Source organism: Chenopodium quinoa, unplaced genomic scaffold (genome assembly GCF_001683475.1).
Source record: "Chenopodium quinoa cultivar QQ74 unplaced genomic scaffold, ASM168347v1, whole genome shotgun sequence".
Lineage (NCBI taxonomy): Eukaryota > Viridiplantae > Streptophyta > Magnoliopsida > Caryophyllales > Amaranthaceae > Chenopodium > Chenopodium quinoa.
Genome location: NW_018743331.1, coordinates 10628966 through 10654220, shown reverse-complemented (window position 1 = coordinate 10654220; position 25255 = coordinate 10628966). Strand labels below are relative to the sequence as shown.

Sequence of the window (25255 nt, the reverse complement as noted above, 5' to 3'; positions counted from 1 at the left end):
TGGGTGCATTTGATAACTTCCCCTAATTTATCCCCTAAATCACCATTTCTATGCATGCTACTTGTGGTCCGTGATGAAGTTTAGTGGTGTAACCCATGCCCTAGGCCTTCTTAATATTGTTAATCACCTCTTAGAATTAGTTGATTTGAATTAGAATAGTGTGACGTAATACCAACTTAAAACCCCCGACTTAATCTAGCTTGTTTAAACAATAACATTTGGTGGTTGATTCAACGCCTCTCATGGGTTCGACCCTTTCTTGCCCTTGCTACTAGTTGAGTAGGATCGAGTTAGGTCCTATTTCTTGATAGGTTGACGACGTCCTATCAAGTTTTGGCGCCGTTGCCGGGGAGGCAAAGTCACATTGAATAAGTTATTGTTGAATGAGTCTAGATTTGTGTATATGTATATAATCTTCTTATTTTGTTTTTGTTTAAGCGTGTTTACTTTGTGATAGTCATTGCTAACGTTTTCCTTAGCTTTGTTTGACTGTGCATGACACGGAGGAGTAAGCAATCACCGCTTATCCCCGTAGATCCGGAGTTAAATAGAACTTTGAGGAACGTAAGAAGGCTCCTACAAGGCACGCCAGAATTTTCTCTAGCTTATACGGATTCCGAGTCGGAGGATAATCTTGACAACGAGCAAGAGATGGCCAACCCACCGCCTCCTCCACTTCTACAAGACTATGACCACCCCGATGCATTCCAACTTCGGAGTGGCATACTTCTTCCCACCACCAATGCAAACAACTATGAGTTCTCTCCTCAACTCATAAGGATGATCCAAAGTGAACAGTTCGGGGGGAGTGCAAATGAGTGCCCTCTAGCTCATTTAGACAACTTCCTTGAGTTGTGCACTACCATCAAGCAAAACAACCTCACGGAGGAATTCATTTGGATGCATATGTTTCGGTTCTCTCTTAGGGACAAGGCTAAGTGTTGGTTGAGGTCCGTGAAAGAAGGATCCTTAACAACATGGGAAGAGGTTACCAAAGCATTTCTTGGGAAGTTTTGTCCGCCCGAAAAGACCGCGGAATTGAGAAGGAAGATTACAAGCTTCACTCAAGAGGATGATGAAACCTTAGGTGAAGCATGGGAAAGATTCAAGGATCTAAAGAGGAAGTGTCCACACCATGGGTTGCCTTTATGGATGATTATTCAAAGCTTCTACGACGGTCTCACTCCTACCTCAAGGGCCAATCTTGACAACGGAGCCGGTGGTAGTCTTAAAAAGCTACCGGTGCAAGAAGCCGAGAATATGATTGAAGAAGTTGCAAGGCATTACGCCTATAGATATGATAGAAGAGAAAGTCAACCGAAGAAGAAAGGTATGCATGAGTTGAGTGCAATAGATCTCATTGCCTCAAAGTTTGATATGCTAGCTCACAAGCTAGACCAAGAAACCTCCTCAAGCGGTACCTCCTCTTCACAACCACAACCACAAGTCATGTCTTGTGAGACTTGTGGGGGTAATGATCACATGGCTTCATATTGCAATGCTACTAATGAGCAAGTTGCGGCCATGAACCAAAGAAATGAGCAACCTTTCAATCAAGGTTGGAGGCAACAAAACCAAGGGTGGAGACAACCCAATCAAAACCAACAATCCAACTACAACAACCCTCCTCAAAACATCTACAACCAAAATCAACAAAATCACCAAGCCCCATACCGCCATCCAAACCAACAAAGACAACAATTCAACCAACAACCTCCTCCACCCCAAAAGACTTCCCTTGAGGCCGCTCTTGAGTCTTTCATAAATCAACAAGGGAAGAGCAATGCAGAAATGAGCTCCAACATCCAACAACTTCAAGCGCACAACAAAATAATTGAGAATCAACTAGCTCAAATTGCACAACAAGTTGGGAGTTCTACCTCCAATGCTAGTGGTCAATTTCCAAGCTCAACGGTTGTGAACCCAAAGGAGAATGTCAAGGCTATCACATTGAGGTCCGGGAGAGGGTATGAAGGTCCGGTAATGAGTGAAGATGTGCCACAAAAGAGAGATGAGGGTGTGGAGGTGAGAAGTGAGAATGATGTTGAAAATGAGGTGGTAGAAGTTGAGAGAAAAGAAAAAGAAAAGAGTGTTGAGGGAGACACAAAGAAAGGAGAGGGAGTTGAAGTTGAAGTGGAGAAACCCCCAATGAGAGTCTACAAGCCACCTATTCCTTTCCCTCATAGGTTGGTAGAGAAAAAATTGAATGAGAAGTTTTCAAAGTTCCTTGAGGTCATGAGAGGGCTCCAAGTGAACATTCCCTTTCTTCATGCTATGTCACAAATGCCTACATATGCAAAATTTTTAAAAGATCTCTTGTCCAACAAAAGTAGGCTTGAAGAGAGTGCAACCATCTCCCTTCCAATGGAGGTGAGCGCAATCATTCAAAACAAGCTTCCCCGAAAGCTTGGTGACCCGGGTAGCTATGCAATTCCGGTGAAGATTGGAGATATGGAAGCCATGGATGCTCTTTGTGATCTTGGGGCAAGTGTAAGCTTGATGCCCTTCTCAATTGCGAAAAATTTAAAAGTTGGTGAGATGAAGCCAACAAGAATCTCAATACAATTAGCCGATCGTTCGGTTAGGTTACCAATGGGAATACTTGAAGATGTACCGGTACAAGTGGGAAGAGTTTTTGTACCTTGTGACTTTGTGGTGATGGAAATGGAGGAGGACAACAAGGTTCCTCTCATTTTGGGAAGGCCGTTCTTGAACACGGCGGGAGTGGTAATTGATATGAAACAAGGCAAGCTAACATTGAATGTGGGAGATGAGAAAATTTCTTTCTCATTCTCGCAAGCCATGAGGAAGCCTATGTATGAGGATATCAATAGATTCGATACTCTTGATCGAGAAGTGGAGGAATTGAAGATGATGAACAATAGCAAAGATACTCTACAAGCGATCCTCACGGAAAGTTTGTACAATGATGATGATGAAGCTAAGGGGTACAAGTTGTTGTTAGACCAACCCCTACATGGCAAGGCAAGGGAGTTTGAAGCACTTAAGGTGGAGGTAAAAGAGGAGAGGTCTACGCCTCCTCCTAAGGTTGAACTTAAACCCCTTCCCCCTTCACTTAAATACGTTTTTCTTGATGATAATGAGACTTATCCCGTTATTGTCAATACCAACCTTGATGACACTTCCCTTGAGAAACTCCTAGTTGTGTTGAGGGAGTATAGGAGTGTCATTGGGTATGCCATTGATGACATTAAGGGGATAAGTCCCACGATATGCATGCACAAGATTTTGCTTGATAATGATCATGACTCCTCAATTGAGCACCAAAGAAGGCTCAACCCCAACATGAAAGAAGTTGTTAAAAAAGAGGTTTTGAAACTTCTTGAAGCGGGCATAATCTACCCTATCTCCGATAGCAAGTGGGTTAGCCCGGTTCAAGTTGTTCCAAAAAAAGGGGGCATGACCATTATCAAGAACGATAAGGGTGAGACCATTTCTACAAGGTCGGTCACCGGGTGGAGAATGTGCATAGACTATCGAAAATTGAACAAATCCACTCGGAAGGACCACTTCCCTCTCCCCTTTATCGATCAAATCTTGGAAAGGTTGGCATCACATAGTCACTATTGCTTCTTGGATGGGTATTCAGGATTCCTCCAAATCCCTATCCTACCCGAGGATCAAGAGAAGACTACATTCACATGCCCTTTTGGCACCTTTGCTTATCGAAGAATGCCATTTGGATTATGTAATGTACCTTCTACATTTCAAAGGTGTATGATGTCTATCTTTTCCGACATGCTTGAATCATCAATCGAGGTATTTATGGATGACTTTTCTGTTTGCGGTTCATCTTTTGACACTTGCCTAAGTAATTTGATTAAAGTGTTAAAAAGATGTCAAGAGGTGAACCTTGTGCTTAATTGGGAAAAATGTCATTTCATGGTTGAAGAGGGTATTGTGTTGGGACATGTTGTTACTAGTAGGGGCATTGAGGTTGATCGTGCCAAAATTGAGGTTATTGAGCGCCTCCCTCCCCCCACTAATGTGAAGGGTATAAGGAGTTTTCTTGGACACGCGGGATTTTACCGCCGGTTCATTAAAGATTTTTCCAAAATCGCTAAGCCGCTCACTCAATTGTTGGTAAAGGATGCCCCTTTTGTGTTTTCTAATGATTGTTTGCTAGCCTTTGATAGGTTGAAGGAAGCTTTGATCACGACTCCCATCATTCAACCACCGAATTGGGAGCTCCCTTTTGAACTCATGTGTGATGCTTCGGACTATGCCGTTGGATCTGTGCTTGGGCAAAGGAAGGATAAAAAGCTCCATGCCATCTATTACACTAGCAAAACTCTTGATGAAGCACAAAGAAACTACACAACGACTGAAAAAGAGCTCCTAGCCATCGTCCATGCTATCGAAAAGTTTAGGTCTTACTTGGTGGGCTCCAAAGTTATAGTCTTCACCGACCATGCGGCTTTGAAGTACTTGCTGTCCAAGAAGGACGCTAAACCAAGGTTGATTAGGTGGGTCTTGCTCTTACAAGACTACGATATACAAATTCGGGACAAGAAGGGTGCCGAGAATGTAGTAGCCGATCATCTCTCACGGCTACCGATCGTAGAAGGTGAAATTGAAGCTTTGCCAATTGATGATTCATTCCCGGATGATCAATTATTCGCAATCATTCAAGCCCCGGCCCCATGGTTTGCGGATATTGTAAATTACTTGGCTTGCTCCATCCTTCCTCCCGACCTCACCTATCAACAAAAGCGGAAGTTCCTCCATGATGTCCGCCAATACTTTGGGATGACCCCTTGCTCTTCAAACAAGGTGTTGATGGTCTTTTTAGAAGGTGTGTCCCCGACGATGAAATTCATGAAGTTATCACAATGTGTCACTCCTCACCTTGTGGAGGACATATGAGTGCTAACAAGACATTGGCGAGAATATTGCAATGCGGTTTCTATTGGCCCTCTATGTTCAAGGACGTATGGGGAGTTGTTAAAGCTTGTGACCGGTGTCAAAGGACCGGTAATTTGTCAAGAAAGAACGAAATGCCTTTGAATAACATTTTAGAGCTGGAAATTTTCGATGTGTGGGGAATAGATTTTATGGGACCTTTCCCATCCTCTTTTGGGAACAAATACATTTTGGTGGCCGTCGACTATGTATCAAAGTGGGTTGAAGCGGTTGCATCTCCTACAAATGATGCTAAGGTAGTAGTCAAGTTGTTCAAGAAAGTCATTTTCCCTAGGTTTGGTGTGCCACGTGCCGTAATAAGTGATGGAGGATCGCACTTCGCAAAGCGATCTTTCAAGGCTCTCCTTGAAAAATACGGAGTGAGGCACAAGGTTTCATTGGCTTACCACCCTCAAACAAGTGGTCAAGCTGAAATTTCAAATAGGGAGATTAAGTTGATACTAGAGAAGACGGTGAATAGGTCAAGGAAGGATTGGTCATCAAGGTTGGATGATGCTCTATGGGCCTACCGCACCGCCTTCAAGACTCCTATTGGCACCACCCCTTACAAGCTCGTTTATGGGAAGTCATGCCATCTACCGGTGGAACTGGAACATCGTGCGCACTGGGCTATCAAAACCTTGAATTTTGATATCCAATCCGCCGGAGAAAAGAGGATGCTTGACCTCCATGCCTTGGAAGAGTTGAGGTTAGATGCATATGAGAGTGCAAAGATCTACAAGGAGAAGACCAAAGCATGGCACGACAAGCACATCAACAAGAGAGAGTTCAAGGAGGGTGACAAGGTCTTGCTATTTAACTCCCGGTTGAAGTTGTTTCCGGGAAAGCTAAAATCAAGATGGAGTGGCCCTTTCACCATTACAAAGATATTCCCATATGGCGCCATTGAGATTTCCAACGACAAAGGTGAACCATTCAAAGTTAATGGCCAAAGGTTGAAAGCATACTTCGATGGTTTCGTGCAAGAAGAAACAAAGGTAGTTCATTTAGATGAATTTGATATCCCTCGTGATTGAAAACGTAATATGGTCAAGCTAGTGACAATAAAGAAGCGCTTCCGGGAGGCAACCCGAGTATTTTAGTAATTTTACTCAAAAAAAAAAAAAAAAGGAGAGTAAACGTGCCAAAAGCAGCACGTCCGTGCCGATAATGGCACGTCCGTGCCGATAATGGCACGTCCGTGCTTTTACAGGCAGAAAGTTGAGAAGTATTCTGCCAAGTTAAGCACGTCCGTGCCAAAAGCAGCACGTCCGTGCCAAAAGCAGCACGTCCGTGCCAAAAGCAGCACGTCCGTGCCGATAATGGCACGTCCGTGCTTTTACAGGCAGAAAGTTGAGAAGTATTCTGCCAAGTTAAGCACGTCCGTGCCAAAAGCAGCACGTCCGTGCCAAAAGCAGCACGTCCGTGCCGATAATGGCACGTCCGTGCTTTTACAGGCAGAAAGTTAAGCACGTTCTGACTTGAGCTGCACGTCCGTGCCAATGCTGCACGTCCGTGCATACCAAGTATTTAAGGCCGAAACTGCTCGAAAAAAAAGAAAAAAAAATCCACAATTTTTTGTTCTTCCTCTCAAACCCACGGTTCTCCTCCTTCTCTCTAACCCCTCTTACTCCTCCTCTCAACCCTCAAACACTCAAATTCTCACCCAAAATTCAACATTTCCCACCATAATCAACACTCCTTTTCAACAAAAACGCAAAATACTACTCCTTTCTCCAATCTTCAACCCAAAAATCACCCATTAACCGAAACCCTAAGAAGAAAAAAATCAATTTGGGGGTTTTCTTTTGGATTGAAATTTTAACAATTGGTTGAAGGAAAAGGTTCAAGCAAGGGAAAGGAAGGCTAGGAAAGTTCATTGGCGGGTTTTACACCCACGTTAAGCTCGGTATAATCGTTCCTTCCACTTACTATTTCCATACTTGAAACTTGTTGTTTTGTGCTTATTTTTGCTTGCAATCTTGGTTGAATTGATAGTTGTTGAGTATTTGTGCTTTTATGTAAAGCATTATGGGTTTAATTGAATATTGTGAGGATTAATTGTTTAGGTTTTGTGAGTTTTTGTGATTGTGTGGATTATTCTTTGTGGTGTCCTTTGGTGTGGCTAAGTCTTGGGTTTTTGACCTTAAAATTGCTTGGTGAATTGGTTTAGTGTCTTGATCTCTTTGTGTGGCGGGTTTAGTCATTCTAAAAAAAACAAAATAAAAACAACCATGCCAAGAAGAAACCAATCCCGAAACACCTCTTCCCTTAGATTTAGGAACCCATCGCCTCCTCCTCCCGTTGATCCACCGCAAGTGGACACAATGGGAATAGTTTTCGCTGACCAGGCCTTTTCGGCCAATTTCCTTAAAATCAGTAGGAGGCGGGTCAAGCCCACCAAATTCTATGATAGTGAGGTGGCGGACGCCTTAGGGGTAGGAGCTGACATCACAATGTTATTCGAGGGAGCCGACCTAGGTTCTTGGCTAGAGTTACATGCCTTAACCTATAGGAGACTGACCCTAGAATTCCTCTCCTCCCTTTGTGTGCACCGTGACACCACAAGATCCCCCCGTTACATGACCTTCCAGCTCATGAATGCCCAACATAGAATGTCCGTAGCGAGAGTTAACCAAGCTTTCGGGTGGCCTGTTTCTGGAACTATGGGGCCTAAGGATAGGCAACCCCGTAACTATATGGCGGGTGAATTTTGGAGAAGAATCACAGGGCTGTTTGGGTATAACCCTAGAACTGATAAGGCCACAACCATTATTCACCCTGCCTTTAGGATCGCCCAGCGTACCATAGCGAACACAGTTTTTGCTAGGGGAGACATTTCAGGGGTCGTGTCTACTCGAGAGCTTTACTTTCTATGGCATCTGAGTGAGGGTAGTACGAGTTTAAATGTGGGGTCTTGGTTTATGGACCACCTAGAAGATGTTGCCACAGGATCAGGCAACATCACCATAGGTGGTATGATTACTATAATTGCTGCTGCTCTTAACCTTGATTTTGCAGAAGAGCAGGTTGTTCCAGGTCCAACACAGTTGGATATGCAGTCGCTGAGAGCCATGAAATGGCTCACGGATGTAGAGGGGAACCACCCCTATTTGTGGTTGGTGAGTAGGCGCCCCTATGCCTACTTACCCGACCCCGAGGCCACCGCCATCTACAATCAGGCGAACTGGATCTTTGAGAGGGACTTCCCTTGGGCTCCCGGTCAAGAGGGAGAGGAACAAGGGCAAGAGCAGCAAGAGCAACAACAACATCATCAATAACAACAATTTCAGCAACAACCAAAATTTCACCAGCAGTACGAGTTCCAACAAGGGTACCAAGAGGGGTACCAAGGTCAGGGCATGGGTGAAGGCAACCCATTCCTCACCTTCGAGCAGCAGATGGCTAATATGAATGCGAACTTCGCCCGCATGAATTCCGAGTTTGAGACCATGAGGAAGTCAAATGAAGACTTGAGGACTTCTTTTGACGGAATGAGGTCAAGCTTTGAAGGTCTTCGATCGGAATTGGGCGACTTCCGCAATGTATATCACCATCTCTACCCCGGGGGTTCGAGCTCCCAAGGGGGCCCGAACCAATGAGTTAGTATCTCCTTCCCCTTCTCTTTGTGCTTATATTGTTTCAACATTGGGGACAATGTTTATGATAGCTTGGGGGGGAATGGAGTATTTTCTCATTTACCATTGGTTCATGCTGTGTTCTCGTATGTATATGTTGATTTGCATGCCCCTATTCCCATTTCCCTAACATCCAAACCCTTTGAATCCAAATTGCTTCCTTTGAAATCCAAATCCCTTGCATTGTGAATACTTCTTCTATCCCTTATTTAGATGTATAGTTATTTTATGCCTAAAAAAAAAAATATAAAAAAAAAATTAAAAAAAAAAAAAAAAAAGAAAAAAAGAGAGAAAAAAATGAAAGAAAAATGATGAAAAAGTGCCCAAGGATGAAACTCATATGACGATTATATGTTTTGCTTGCTTGACTCTTGAGTGATGAGTAAAAGTTTTTTTTTAGAAGAGTGTGTGCACGAGTTGGGGGTCATTTAGAGGTCTATTAATCTTGATTGCATTGGAGTATATGAAATGAAAGCCAATGAATGCTCAATTGCACGCCTAGTATAAGATATTGTCTAATTTGCTCAAGTAGGATATGTTTGAATAAATTTGTGGTCCCTTGTGCCCTTGATGTGTCCCCTTTCCTTCCCGAAATGAAACTCTATTAGGGAATTGGTTCTACTTGTATCGTGTGTAATAAGTGGCGTAATAAGCCACACGTTCTCAATAAAGAAAGAGCCGCTCACAGTTAAAAGAGGCGAGGGCATTGAAAATTGAAAAAAAAAAAAAAAAGAAGAGCATAAAAAGGGGAGAACAAAAACTACCCCAAAACTTCTAAAAAAAAAAAAAATTCTCTTCTTTAGAGGTCAACTCGTGGATGCCTCCCACACCTTGTTTGCATTGTTGTTTCTTATGAAGTTCCCGAGTTAGAGTGTAGTTAAGGGGCCTTGGGTGTGCATTTTGGGAGGTGGACTAGCATTTTGAGATTTTATAACCGAAAGAGGGCTTGTTACAACTTTGGAATATCTAGGTGTGCTCTAATGAAATAGTAAAAGGCCAAAGGAAGTATCCTAGTGCAACCTTGTTTAGTTCTCCTCTCTACCCCCAACTCATGTGTACATTTGTATGATTGGTAATTCTTGAAAGTTGTTCACTTGTCTTGCTTTTGAATCACATCCCGATGAGTTGACTTGGGCTATAAAAAAAAATCGTGTGTTGTTTTTGTGGGAGTTGTGGGTGATTCTCTTTGGAAACCCTCACGAGAGATGGACTCGTCCTACTAGGCGACTTGTAGGTTTAAACGGCTTCTCACTTTTGCTAAAAGTGATCGTTCGGTTTATTGTGTATGCCTACCCTTTCTTGGTTTAACTTTTGCTTCAACCTTCTATAACAAGTTAGTTCCCTCTATTTGTTTTGTCATGACTAGTTTGCTCGAGGACGAGCAAAAGCTTAGATTGGGGGATTTGATAACTTGCTATTTTATGCGGTTTTAGGGCGTATTTGAACCTAGTTTACCTGAACAAATTTGTGTTTTGGTTCACTTTTACCCTATTATTATGCAATTTTTGTGTATCCTATGCTTCACGGGTTGTTAGTGTTTTTGTTGAGATTTTAGGTCCAAAGACGACCAAATGAAGCCCATGGTTACCAAACCGAGGTTAGAAGCAAGGAAATGATGGAAAGAATCCAAGTACAAGAGCATCGTAGAAGAAAACACGAAGAAAAGGGCCCAGAAGACCCTGCACGGCCGTGCAAGATGTTGCACGTCCGTGCAGGAGTGCAGACTTGAAGCCATCTTTCTGCCAAGGCCTGCACGGACGTGCCAAATATTGCACGTCCGTGCAGATGATGCAGCACGGACGTGCTTCCGTGATTATGAGGCAGCACGGTCGTGCAAGATGTTGCACGTCCGTGCAGGAGTGCAGACCTGAAGCCATCTTTCTGCCAAGGCCTGCACGGACGTGCCAAATATTGCACGTCCGTGCAGATGATGCAGCACGGACGTGCCAAAGGTGCACGCCCGTGCTGCAGCAGGTCGTCTTAAACTGAGTTTCTGCCTTGGTCTGCACGGACGTGCCAACTTCAGCACGTCCGTGCAGACCTACAGTTTACCCGTTTCTTGTTTTCACCGTCCTCTTATTTTAGGGGGTAATATAAATAGCCCCTTTGGACCATTTTAGAGGGGTTCCCAATTTTTCCAGATTTTCATACTCCTCTTAGTTTGAAACACAAAAATCCTCAAATTAGCATAGATTTTAGTTCTTGTTTTGAAGGTTTTTCAATCCAATCATTGTAGAAGACAAGTTCCACCATTGTTAGTCAATTATTGAAGCTTCTAGTAATTTTTTCTTACTCTTTCTTTCTCTCTTCTATCTTTAATTCTTGCTTTTTATTAATTGTTTGGTTGTTCTTTGCATGTTTAATTGTTAGATTCTACTTAATTCTTAGTTTTAATTTGTTCATGAATTCCTTGAAATCTTTAATTGCTTTAACCTCCATGGATTGTGAGTAGTCTAATTTCTAGGGTTGGGGTGAACCCTCAATGTAATCACCAACACTTGTTGCATGAACTAATTTGTTAATTGTGGGGTGTTAATTAGTTGAGTTTAAGAGGTTTCATTGTTAATTCTTGTAATTGGCCATTGCTTGAATTATTTATCTAGCTTCCTCAACGAAGGATCGAGAGATGAACTTGAGGAAGCTCCCTTATGCTTGATTGACTTGATTTGCCATGAGAATAGGAATTTCTAGTCAAGGGAATTTGCATGTTATCGTGAGGATGTTTTAACACTTGTTTCTTGCCCATAATCACGAGAGTAGGTTATGGTTTTGATGTCAAGTAATCCCTCTAGCTTGAGAGAGTAGTTGGGTGCATTTGATAACTTCCCCTAATTTATCCCCTAAATCACCATTTCTATGCATGCTACTTGTGGTCCGTGATGAAGTTTAGTGGTGTAACCCATGCCCTAGGCCTTCTTAATATTGTTAATCACCTCTTAGAATTAGTTGATTTGAATTAGAATAGTGTGACGTAATACCAACTTAAAACCCCCGACTTAATCTAGCTTGTTTAAACAATAACATTTGGTGGTTGATTCAACGCCTCTCATGGGTTCGACCCTTTCTTGCCCTTGCTACTAGTTGAGTAGGATCGAGTTAGGTCCTATTTCTTGATAGGTTGACGACGTCCTATCAGTGAGTAGTTCTTTTACTTGGGATGGTTGAAACCATTGATGAATTCACAAATACTTGTTTTTATGTGTTGATTTAGCTAATGTGGGATGTTAATTAGTTGAGCTTAAGTGGTTTCATTGTTAGTTCTTGTAAGTGGGCATTGCTAGAACTATTTATCTAAGCTTTTTCAACGAAGGATCGAGAGATGAACTTGAGTTAGCTCCCTTATGCTTAATTGACTTCAAATGCCATGAGAATAGGAATTTCTAGTCAAGGGAATGTTTATGTCATCGTGATTATGCTTTACCACTTGTCTTATGCTTTGTAACGTCAGAATGGTTTTGAAAATCCAATAATCCTAAGGATGCATAAGAGGTCCATTTAAGGATCAAAGTAAGAATCATGGAGTTAGAATCTTCAATTTAACGAGTTAATCAAATCGGTTGATATTCTCATAAATGAAGGTCTTGTGATATTTAGTGGATACAGTCTTCTTGGTCTCTTACAAAGAGTGATTATTCCATTCTTGAAGGGTCAAATAGTGGCTAATGCATTTTGTACGAAAAACCTTGAAGACGAAGATGAGTATAGTTGAGAATTAAGATCTAAAGAGATAGGTCTCGAAGGATATTTGAGCTTAGTTAAGAAACTTATATTGATAAGATTCTTATCAGGTTCACATTATATTGAAAAGAGTTTCTATCCCATGTAACATGGCACATAGCTTAACAAGATTCAATGCTTTGAAAAAGGCTGATGAAATTAAAGGTTGAGTGATGCTCCTTGTGCCTTTTGGCAAAGGATGCATCATGCATGTCATGGACTGTACTCGTCTATTTCATTCACATGTTTTCAGGAAATGTGGTGATAGATTTCAATCGAAAAACCAATGCAACATGGGAATACAATTTAGAAATTCCTAAATTCCTTGCTGAAGGATGAAGGACGATTCTTAGTGTATGGAGATGAATATTATTATAAAATATAGAAGTTGTAAGATTCATGTTTATGAGAATGTCTCATGAATTGTATCAACTTAACTATTTCAAAACCCTAAAGATACAAAAGGTTCATTTGAAATAACAAGATGGTGGATGTTTTTTTATTGTGTGCTAGGGAGTCACAATTGCAAAATCATCAGTCATGTTTCCCTATGTTTATCAATTGAAACAAAGTTTTAATATTATTTAATCATGATTTAGTATTAAATAAAATGTCCAAAATAATTATGATTTGATGGGATCATCAAATACGTGATTTGGTGAATGAAACCCCACAGGTGAACAAAATTCATAAATTATTTAAGTTCTTAGTTCGAAATCATTAAATTGGACATAAATGATTTCAATAAATGGACTGGCATGTAAAATTGATTGGATAGCGCAGTTTCATGGGCTATACGGGCATAAAGAAGCTCGGTCAATCATGGATATGCATGAATGATACATGATCGAACTATATATTAACCTACTTTGAAGTTCAAGTATAGTACTTCCATATATATTAGTGGATTCTTTTAACATGAGTGGAACAATGATTTCATTCAATGATTGATTTAACTATGGTACATCAAAATGTCATTCCGTAAAAGGGGACTATAAAGGGTGTTTCCTGGTTACTTCAAAAGTTGAATGGGAGCTTTGGTTGCCACAAGATTGGATTGAGTCTACCTATTTAATTAAGAAATGTGTCATGGCCTCTTGACGAGGGAGAATTTGGAAAATACGTGGCCGCGCTCAAATGCATTACTCAGTTATCATTTGTTTTGTAATTCTAACTCAGATTTCAAGAAATGATTTGTATATTAATATGATCTCAACACGAGATGAAATCATATTATCAAATCGACACATATTGATTTAAGGAATTTGATCATTGCATACTTGTCTCAGACAAGTGGGAGATTGAAGGTTTTATGTCTTCATCAAGTGCAATTACTAGATATATAATGGATCAAATTATGGAGATAATTAAGTTCATTCTTTTGGATCGTCATTATCTGTTGCTAGACGTGATCAATGATCTTTGGGTTAGTCAAATAGTCCAAAGCTCAATAGAATGGATCCTATAAGGTCACACAAAAGGGTGATGGATTGAACAAAAGAAAGAAGCCCATTATTGGGCCTCATGGACAAAAATTGTTCCCAAAAGCAAGCTTAGCCCTATTTAAAGGCTTTACAAACAAACCCTAAAGTTCTTAAAAAATTACACCCCTTGGATTACAAATGAAAGGCCAAGATAAAAAGATAGCAAAAATAAGCACAAAATAAATGAAGTTGTTCGCTCGAAGCAGGGCCTCATGAGCGGCCTATCTAAAGGGTGGGAGCGGGCGCTCCTCAATTCTGAAGATTCAATTGACGTCCTTTGGAGTGGGCACTCAACTGTGAGGAGCGGGCGTTCCACTTGGAGGAGCGAGCGCTCCTTATAGAGGGAGCAGGCACTCCTCGCAACTGCCTGGACAACTCAACTTCAACATCCATAACTTCTTCATTTCTTGCTCAAATTTGGCATATGAGCTATCGTTGGAAAGCTCTCGGACTCTACTTTCATCTCCAATTTGAATCATCTGAAAATTCCTTGTTGTTTAGGTTAAAAATACCCATCACAAATGGACTAAACCGGACCTTCCACGTGTCCACCACGTGGACCAATTAGCGTCCGCCACTTGACACTCTGAGAGGTCCAACATGGACTAATTAGGCCACGCCATGTGGCACATAATCCGCCAACATAGAAAACGGCCATCACAGGCCCGAATCCTGAGGCAAACCCAATCAGTCCTAGGTTTCGCTAGAAAACCTAGTATTGGGCACGTAATTCGATGCTATATAAACAGATAATTAGCCTCTATTAAACAGGAGAATCATCTCACCAAGAGAAGCCTAAACCCTCGTGCATACTACTTGCTAGACCAGACTTAGCATTAATTGCACACCTTGATCGCTCCTCCCCTTAGAGGAACCAAATCACCTTTACTTGCCGCACCTTTTACTCCTAAAACACGTTCTAACTTGATTGTCGGAGGCGGAGCTCCCACAAACCGGAGTTTCCGTTTCTTTGTAGGTACAGGCGCAAGGATCCCAGTCCCGGAATTGTAACTATCCCACAGGACATAAAAAAAAAAACCCCGAAACACTTGTAATGAAGAATATATAGCTTATTGAATTTGAGTATTACATTATTTTACCAAATAAAAGCTTTTCTTTCTCATCCTTTTCCCATGCTTCATCTTCAACCATCAATTGTAAAATTAAGACACAAGGATCACTTTTATTCACCTATGCCACGTTATAAGATAAGAAATATATCCAAAAAGTAGATTAGATCCATAAATTCCACTAAACAGGTCATATTTCCCTATAACCAGTAGGTTTAATGAACACTCCAGCATCACAAGTGATAGGCCGTCGTCAAGCCTACCAAAGATAAAAACCTAACTTGGTCTATCTAATGGGTAGAAAGGGCAAGTAAGGGTCGATCCCACAAGGACTAAGGGGAGAACTAACAATTATCGATTTGTGATAAGCTAAGTCAAGTCTTTTTGGGTTATGAGTTATGAAGAAAAACTACAAACAATAATAAAAAAGGATCTTGGGAAGGTATCCACCAATTAAGTCATTCACAAACTACAATTTAACATACAAGACATAGCAATTTGGGGATAAATTAGGGGAAGTCATCTAAGGCACCCAACTACTCTCTCAAGCTAGAGGGATTACTTGAGTCATGAATATAACCTACTCTCGTTGTATCACATATAAATCTTCTTTCATGAACAATATCAAGAAAGAGTTTTTGAAATCCATATACTAAATCTCATAAGGTAGAACTCACTAGAAATATCTTTAATAAATCGATCTTGGCAATATGACTAATGTAAAGGTTTTATCATAGTCATACTATGAATTAGTTAAATCCTCTAACAAAAGTCTTTGCTTTGCTTAGAAAACATTTTTCTTTCTTGTCTGTTTCGCTTATAATGGGTCTTACCCAATTAGACAAATTAATCAAGTGTCATACACTTGCTTACAGACTTAAAATCTATTTCAGATTTCCATGGTTTTAAACCATTTGGAGTTTTAACTTGTCAAATCATCTTTATTACCTGCATAATCATTATGTTCCGAAATCAATATTTTAGAACTCTTAGTCAATATGAAATTATATTTCTTTGGCTAAGTTTTAGATATGCTAGTCATTATTGTGGGTCTTTATGCAACAATTGAAACTTATACAACAACTTTGTTTAATTTCCAATGAATAACGACAATAGAGGATGTGCACTTGGAATGTACTACCTTTGACACATGGTTATTATTCTCATTACACTTAATGAGACCGCATGTTGTCATTTATAACATGAGGTGAACCATGCTCATACTATTGCTTTTATTTGAGTACTTCTCGAACTACTTCGAGGCTCTCGAACTTTTTTGAGATTCGTGTACTCCTACTAGCCTTCTTTAAGAGGCACATTAGCATGGGGTGAATCAACCATGGTTTGAACAATGTTTGTTTGTTGCTTTTCTCGAAACTCTTTCGAGATTTACACTACTCCCACTTGACCTTTTGGAAATGACATCTTTTCCATAAGGGCATCTATTTGAGCAACAAACGTTTTGTGCTAAGTATGACTTGTGTAGTAGTACCCCATGCTCTATATAGGAATCGAACGTGTATTAAGCGATTTAATAAAACTTTTATTCCTTGCTTTGTAGAAAAACTTTATAAGAACTTTTCTTATCCATATCACATCTGAAGCCTCTGCTACATTTTGATTTGACGTATGTAGTTTTTTTTTTAGTATTGTAGCTCACCTTAAAAGTATATCCCTTGAATAATGGTTGGAAGATAGGTAATTTCATCCATTATCAAATTATATCTCATATAGATTGATAGCTCTTTTCAAAAACACTTCACAAGGTTTTTTAGAGTTTATTGTAAAACGATTTCACAACTCTTGGATGTTTATCAAGGTCTTGGCTTAAATTTTTATTATTATGATCATAGCGCAACACTTTGAATACTTTCCAAGTAAATGTCTTGGCTCAAACTTTCACCATTACAATCATATTGTAATGTATTTATCATCTTGTCAAGTCGAAATCTCAATGTTCATCATGGATCGAACCATATCTAACAATGTTTGATTTCTCCTTCCTAAGATACTGTTTAATTGCGGTGTTCCAGGAGGAGTTAATTGTGAAAGAATTCCATAATCCTTTAGATGATCATTGAATTCTTGGCTCAAATACTTGCCACCACGATAAGATCGTACCACTTTAAATGTTCTGCCAAGTTATTCTTAACTTCATTATGGACCTATTGCACTTTTCAAAAACTTTCACTCTTATGCTTCAACTAAGCACAAGTGATCGTTTCACAAATGAAGTTTCATTGTCTGTCTCTAGTCATTAAACCTTAGGTTTGCTTACATTAATATGTATTTGACCTTAAGTTCATGTCATCATTTCTCTAAAGGATGACTTTGTCAATTGTCAAATTAGAATGATATTTACATATATCGATAGATTCATAATCTATTGATATTGAAAGTCTATCACTTTGGATCTTCCGTATGCAATGTTCATTTTCATTTGATATTTTAGAGACAATTTATATACATATACAAATGGTTTATCTATATCTACCATATAGAACTTTTCACCTATTTAGCTATTAAAAACACACTTTGATTCAAATAAGTATAGAATAACATTTACTCCATGTTTTAAATCTTCAATGCTTAGTCATTACTAACATTGATTGGTGTTTTGATGATGGCAAGAATAAATAACATTTATTTAATTCTAGCCAATTACTAGGTAAGGTGAAATGTAATTTCTACTTGTAAAGTTGCAACTTTTTGCTTCTAAACTTGTAGAATCTACTTGTGAAGTAGTAACATTTGGTTTTAAACTTGTAGATTTACTTTTTTCTTAGCCAAACTTCTTATTTTCATTCAACCACATTCTTCAATTAGTGAACTAAACATGATATCGCATGTCCAAGAAGTAGTAATATGCTAAATAAATTTCTATAATATGCTTCTTAATTGGAACATTTCCATTCTCTTACCTTCTAACTGTATGAGGTATTTTCTAATCAAGTGGAATTGGTACATTTAATTGGAAACATTTGTGCATATAAGCAGTTTTAGGTTTTAGAAGTAGCAACTTGCTTGCATTTCTTAGCCTATAGCTCCTTAATGTCGTCCTCACATATTCTTAAACCCTTCCGATTTGGGCCACTTAGAACATTTCTCTTAGGTTTAAAATGATACTTTGCTTAACCTTTTTAAGCACTTTTCATGATTTTGATAAGCCTATTCAATCACTTTTCATATTAGAGTTTAATTAACTATTTAACTCCATATGAAATGGAAGAAGAATAATGTCATTTGATCAAGTTTTTATCATATAGACTTCCAATCACTTTCTTATATTCAATTACATTGAAGATAAGAGATTTTATTGGAATTCCATACTTGCCTTTTAGAGGATTTGTACCTCCCATTTCATTATATTGCTTGCATCTTTGAATATGGATGGCCAGTAAAATCCGCTTTCCAGTGCTGTTCTCTTAGGCCCAAAATGTCCTCCATAAGCATACGAATGGCAGAAAGTTAGTATAGAAGAAACTCAGAATCAGCTACGCACCTTCCGATAAGTTGATCAGCACAAAATTTCTAGAGATATGGGTCATCCCATATGTAATACTTTGCTATGCTCTGCATTCGATCCTCTTGTGCCTTAGTGTAACTTTCTAGACACTTCCTAGATACAAGAAAATTCACCAGATTTGCGTCCCACGGGATTTCTGAGCTCAAGGCATGAAGTTGCTCATTTGGGAACTCTTCATTGATTGGAGCTTTGCTTTCATCAACTATAACTAACCTGCTTAAATGGTCAACAACACTATTGTCAGAACCCTTTTTATCTCTAATTTCAACATTAAATTACCGAAGAAATAAAATCCAACGTATTAGCCTAGGTTTGGATACATCCTTTGACCATAAAAATTTCAGCGTTACATGATCAGTAAACATAACAATTTTAGTACCCAATAAATAAGACCTGAATTTTTCTAAATAAAAAACTATAGCAAAAAGTTCTTTTTCAGTTGTAGTATAATTAGCTTTAGCCGCATCCAAAGTCCTCGAGGCATAGTAGATGGCATGGGGAATCTTTCCAACTTGCTGGCCTAATACTACCCCCACAGCATAGTTGGAAGCATCGCACATCAGCTTGAACGGAAGCTCTCAGTTAGGAAGTTGTAGAACAGGGGCAGTGATCAACTTCTCTTTCAGCTTGTTAAATGCTTGCTTATAGGCCTCATCGAATGAAAACTCCACTTCTTGAAGAAGTCTGCATAACGGATGTGCAATCTTTGAAAATCCTTTAATAAACATGCGATAAAACCCTGCATGGCCAAGAAAAGGACGTACTTCTCGAACAGAATTAGGATAAGGCAAGAAGAAATAAGGTCTATCTTAGCTTTATCAACTTTTATTCCATCAGAAGACACAATATGACCCAAAACTATACTTTATTTAACCATAAAATTTCATTTTTTCAGAATTGAGCACAAGGTTAGTTTCAAGACATTGTTTGAGAACCAATGTAAGATGTTCTAAGCTACTATCAAAGGAGTCTCCATGTACAGTGAAGTCGTCAATGAAGAGTTCGATGAATTTCTCAAGGTAATCTGAAAAAATGCTTACCATACATCTCTAAAAAGTAGCTGGAGCGTTGCACAATCCAAAAGGCAAGCGACGGTAGGAAAAGGTACCGTATGGACATTTGAGGTCGTTTTTTCTTGATCTTCCGAAGCTATATGTACCTGCACATAGCCAGAATAACCCTGTCAAGATAATAGTAATAAGCATGCCTAGCAAGACGTTCAACCATTTGATCGATAAAAGGTAAAGGAAAATGATCTTTTCGAGTCATAGAATTGAGTTTCCTATAATTTACACAGACCCTCCACCCATTTTGCACTCGAGTGGGTACCATTTCCCCCTTATCATTTTTCACCACTGTGACTCCAGACTTTTTTGGAACAACCTGTAAAGGATTGACCCATGAACTATCAGAAATTGGGTATATCACCCCCACATCAAGAAGTTTCATAACTTCTTTCTTCACCACTTCCATCATTGGTGGGTTAAGTCGCCTTTACACTTGCCGCACTGGTTTAGATCTCTCTTCTAATAAGTATCTATGTTGACACATAGAGGGACTAATCCCTTTTATATCAACAACCGTCCACCCCAAAGCTGTCTTATGTTCCTCCAACACCTTAATAAGTTTCTCCTCCTGGATTGAAGTAAGATTGCTTGCAATTATGACTGGTAAAGTGTTATTTTTGCCTAAAAAAGCATACTTCAGATGGTCAGGCAGTGGCTTTATATCCACTTCAGGTGGCTTCACAACGGAAGGCAATAACCTATTAGAACTAATAGGCAATCTCATAAACTGATCAGTATACCTTCCTTGCTTATTTCTAGAGAAAAGAAAGCTTTTTCAACTTCGTCTTCTAGCTTAAAATGTTCCTGCAGGTCAGTGTATTGCTCTTTTTCCACATGTTTAGTCAAAACAACATCTAATGCATCATGACCAGAAAGAAAATAGACTTGCTTAGTTAATGCATCAACGATATCTATCTTAGAAACGAATTCATAATCAGAGGGGTATCTCATTGCATTAAATAAATTAAAACGAATAACCTCCCCATCAAAGTCCATGGTTAGAACCCCACTATGAACATCAATATTAGTTCTAGATGTTTTCATAAAAGGTCTCCCTAATAATATCGGTGCTGCATTAAGAGATTCATCATTTGGCATATCTAACACATAGAAATCAGCACGAAATACATTTTTATTTACTTGTACCAAGACATCCTCAATCACCCCTATAGGGTACGTATTAGAATGTTCAGTAAGTTGAATGATAACACGAGTATCATTCAAAGGACCTAAGTTTAGAGCTTAAAAAATAGATAAAGGCATCACATTAATAGAAGCTCCTACATTTTACATACACCTCTCATACCTCGAGTTACCAATTCTACATGGTATAGTAAAAATACCTGGATCCTTGGAATTTGGAGGAATTTTCCTCTATAAGACAACAGATACATTCTCCCTTATGCTGACCTTTTCATCTCCATTCAATCTCCACTTGTTAGTGCACAAATCCTTCATGAACTTAGCATAGCGTGGCACTTGTCTTATCGCTTCTAGTAAAGGTATGTTTATCTCCACCTTGCGAAAAACATCCAACACTTCCTTTTCTAACTCTTGCTTCTTATTTTTAGTTTCTAACCTACTAGGAAAAGGAACAGGAGAAGAAAAAGAATTATTATGAGTAGAAGCATAATTACTTACCTCAGATTGCTGCTCTACTTTCTCTACTGCAGTTGTCTCTTCTTTTTCTTGTTGTCGCACCACTTCAGTCTAGCTTATTGCTGGAACCTCTAGTTGCTTGCCACTTCTAAGTGAAATAGCACTTGCATTCTCCTTAGAGTTTCTCTCCGGTTGGCTAGGCACTAGTTGAGAAACTTGATTTTCTATGTTCTTCAGCCCACTTCTCGTTTCTTGCTGAAATTGCACAGTGTTGTTGGCCATTGTCTTAACAATGTCTTCTAGAGACATGCCACTAGATTGTGGTTATTGAGATAAAACTTGCTGGCCTTGAGGTCTTGGTTGATATTGCGGTTGAAAATGAGTGAAACTAGGTGGTGGAATGGATGTTTGCTGCTGTTAGAAGGCTGGTGGTTTGAAGTTGGAGCTTCCTCCTTGCCGTCTATTGTTCCCATATCTCAGATTTGGGTGATCTTTCCACCTAGGATTGTATGTTTAAGAGAAAGGGTCATATCGCTTTTGCGGCTCGTGAACACCACCAACGGAATTCTCTTGTTCCTCTTGCATAGTAGAACACATATCAGTATGATGTCCTATTGTTGAACAAATACCACATGCTTTTTCTTGCCCTTTTTCGATCATCACTCGCTCCACCAAGGAAGTAAGATTGGCTACTTGTTGCTTGAGGTTAGAACTCGTCACTTCATTTACTTGACGTACAAAAGTGGATTTGATATTTTAACCTCCTTGATACTGAGAATTTGCAGCTATGTTTTCTATCAGTTTCTTTGCTTCCGTGGGTGTCTTATCAACCAAGGCTCCCCCACTTGCAGCATCAATTAAGTTCCTATCCGGATCTATGAGGCCTTCATAAAAATACTGTACTAATAATTGCTCACTGATTTGATGATTAGGACAACTATCACAAAGCTTCTTGAAACACTCCCAATACTCATGAAGTGTCTCTACATTTTCCTATCGAATCCCACATATTTCTTTTCTAATATTAGCTGCCAAAGATGCTGGAAAATATTTTTCTATGAATTTCTCTTGCATATGCGTCTAGGTTGTTATGGTTCCTGAAGGTAAACCAAACAACCATTCCTTAGCAGCATCAGTCAAGGCAAAAGGAAATGCCTTTAACATGAGTTGGTCTAGGGTGACACCAGCAGGTTTTATCACTGCACATGCCATGTGAAATTCCTTCAAAAACCTGTTCGCCTCGTTCATGTAAACCGAACCCAAAGAGCTAGTATTACGGAAGCCTAAAAATGTGGGTAATGCTTTAATCAGACCAGGCTTAATCTCACATTTTGTCTCATTGGCCAGTATGCAGAGTAAGTTCGGATCAAATGTAGGAACAACAAGATGCTTCAATGTACGGTTAACCATCTTGAAAATATCTTCCGTTTCTTATTCTGATGATAAGCTTTCACTTAGAGGCAATGGAATATGGCGAGCTTGCTCTAGTATCTGAGCACGAGTGCTTTTAGCCACGTGAAACGTAGAAAAAGGAGAGAAAGGATGAATTATAAGTCCCTGGTTCCTTGCTGCGAATTTTCTCAATCTTTGGTGCTTCAGGTTTCTGTCACATATACAAAAACAAGCACCTAGATGACAAGTTAGCAAGGAAAATTAGTAAAAACACAAGAAATAATGTAATAAAACACCAATTCCCTGGCAACGACACCAAAATTTGGTACGACTGTCGCGTGTCTACCAAAAATAAACCTAATAGTAACCTCTAAAAATGTAGTAGGGAAAGTTAGGGTCGATACCACAGAGAATTAGATTTATCAAATTATAACTTACGTAAGTTAGACACCCTCGTTTGAAAGAGTAAATGGTTTATTTAACTATACTACTAACTAGAAAATAATTTCGGAATAGTAAACTAATAAAACTATACTAAGAGATGTTAAAATCAAGGGTAAAAAAAATAGGGATCGCGAGACGTTTTATAACATTGGAGTATTAATTGATCATTGAATCATAAGAAAATATATATACACCTACACCTTAATGTTAACCAAAGAATATAATCTAATATTCGAAACTTCTCTTACTTGCAAATAGACCAAATAAGCTCTCGAAATATTATCTAACTAATTAATAATCTAGAACAAGCTCTCTAGACTCGATTAATTAGCTGCATTAAATCAAGGAAGTGGTCAATTTAAGCCACAAATCTCACAAGCTTGGATTCGTGCAACTTAATGGATTGATAACCTTAGGTATTCGGACAAGCTTTACTACTCACATATCAAACACCTAATTGCTACTAGGGGAAATTAACAAGGACAATTATGGATCGCAAGTTAATATTCTAGCAATAAAACTGGCAAAGTACACAAAAGATAGCCGATCTAAAATATTCTTTGGCTAGTTCATAAGATAAAAAAAGATCATCAATTTGATCAAGATATCGGCATCACAGCAAAACCATTTCTTACAATTATATAATTCAGTGCTTAATATATCTCCCTACCCATAAAGAATTAGCTAGACATTCTAGTAACTATAATAACAATAATGAAAAATATAAAGATCTTATAACCAAGAAGAAAGTACTTCATGAATTGAAACAAGTTGTATACGATTGTTCCCACTTAACAAATCTGACAAGTGAATGAGATTATTAAGAATAAAATCATTAGCAAATCCTACCACTTGTATTCAAAACAAAATCCTCTATTACTACAAATTTCAATTAAATGAAAATTAAAGTATACCAATTCCACGAAATAACAAGGATCTGCTATCCCGAGATGATGTCGCTTAATCCCCTTAATTAATTCGCTGCTATATGGTTCTGCTGCTACCCGCAAAATTCAGACGAAGCTCCCAAAAGTTGTAGAAGGTATCAGCCAGCCAAAAGCCCCCTCAAAAAACAATTTGATTTTCTTCTATATACTCCTCCAAAATATACCCAATTACTGCAATAATATCATATTTTGATACTAAGAAAATATCAACGATACTAATTACCAAAATTGATATCCAAAAGACCCAAATCTTCTTCTCCAAAATTATACGGCTCCAATAACATTCCAATTTCATATTTGATTTACTCTTGCTCGATGATGAGTGGCACTTATGTCACTATTTCTCCCCTCTTTAGGGACGATTTACCCTCATTTGTCATTTGTTTGTGCCTTCTCTAGTCATTTTACTCTTATTTCGGTTATATTTGCTTCCTTTTGTGTTTTTCTTCTTCTTTTGTCTCTTCTTGTGTTTTCTAGCATCTTTATCTTTGTTTTGTAGATATTTAGTGCTTTTGGAAGGAAGAAGACTAGCTTTGTTGGCCATGGAGAACGAGAGAAGGCACATTGGAGAGGGCGCGCAACACTCCAACCAACCGCGGGCGCAGAGCTCAACTTTGGGAAAAACATCCGATGTTCCTGTAGAAGGCTGGCCGCGCCTGGAGAGAGGGATCTCCACTAAGCACCGCGGGCGCAACACTAGACACTGCGGGCGCGGTCTCTCTGAATTCAGGCTCTCCCCTGTTCCTGCACTGCGACCTCTCTTAGTGGAGAGAGGCCTCTCCATCAGCCACCGTGGGGGCAGTGTTCCAGGCCACGGGCGCAATCCTTGAGGTCTTCTTGTTTGTACCCAGATGAAAGAGGGCGCGGTGTAGCTAGAGATGGCGCAACTTAGTTCGTTATTTCGGATTTCTTAAGCACTATAAATAGACTTTTTATTGAATTTTTGAATTATCTTATTTTTTCAGTTATTACTAGAACTTTGTAGTGAGAGAAACAATAGAGATTTTTAGAGAGAAAAAGTGGTTTTTATCATCAAGCTTCATCATTGTAAGATTTCTTCAAGTTTTCCTTCAATCTAATTCAAGTATTTCATGTTTTCTTCATCAATCAAGCTTCATATTAGCAACCCCTTATCTCTTTCCTTTCCTTTTTTTTTTATTGCTTTTGATTGTGTTGATTTTCATCTACTTTTTTTATTTTACTTGTTTAATTGATTTTCTTTGAATTAGAATCATGTTTTGTTTGGTTAAGATTGAATTCATACTTAGTGTAGTTTTGATGGCTAATTGCTCTTCTTTAGCTTAGATTTCTAGCTAGGGAAGGGGGTGAAGATCATGATTAGCTTGGATAATGTTGATGATTGATTGCTTTGAGTTGATGATTTTGTGCTCAAATTTCTTGGAATTATTGTTGTGCACCTTTAATTCCATTGCTTGATTTCTAAATTG

At 39.0% G+C, this 25255-nt stretch overlaps 1 long non-coding RNA gene and 1 pseudogene across 2 annotated transcripts; one reads left to right on the top strand and one right to left on the bottom strand.

The window, feature by feature from the left end:
• The first annotated feature begins 651 nt into the window (after window positions 1-651).
• Window positions 652-25255, top strand: part of LOC110737636 — a 73173-nt pseudogene continuing 48569 nt past the window's right edge.
• Window positions 18646-23874, bottom strand: LOC110737925. Of its 2 annotated transcripts, none has more exons than XR_002514519.1 (2): window positions 23775-23874; window positions 18646-22627 (listed from the first exon to the last, which is right to left on the bottom strand). It is a non-coding gene; the product is annotated as an uncharacterized LOC110737925 (long non-coding RNA). The 2 variants fall into 2 exon arrangements; XR_002514518.1 differs by having other exon boundaries at window positions 18646-22652; window positions 23775-23860.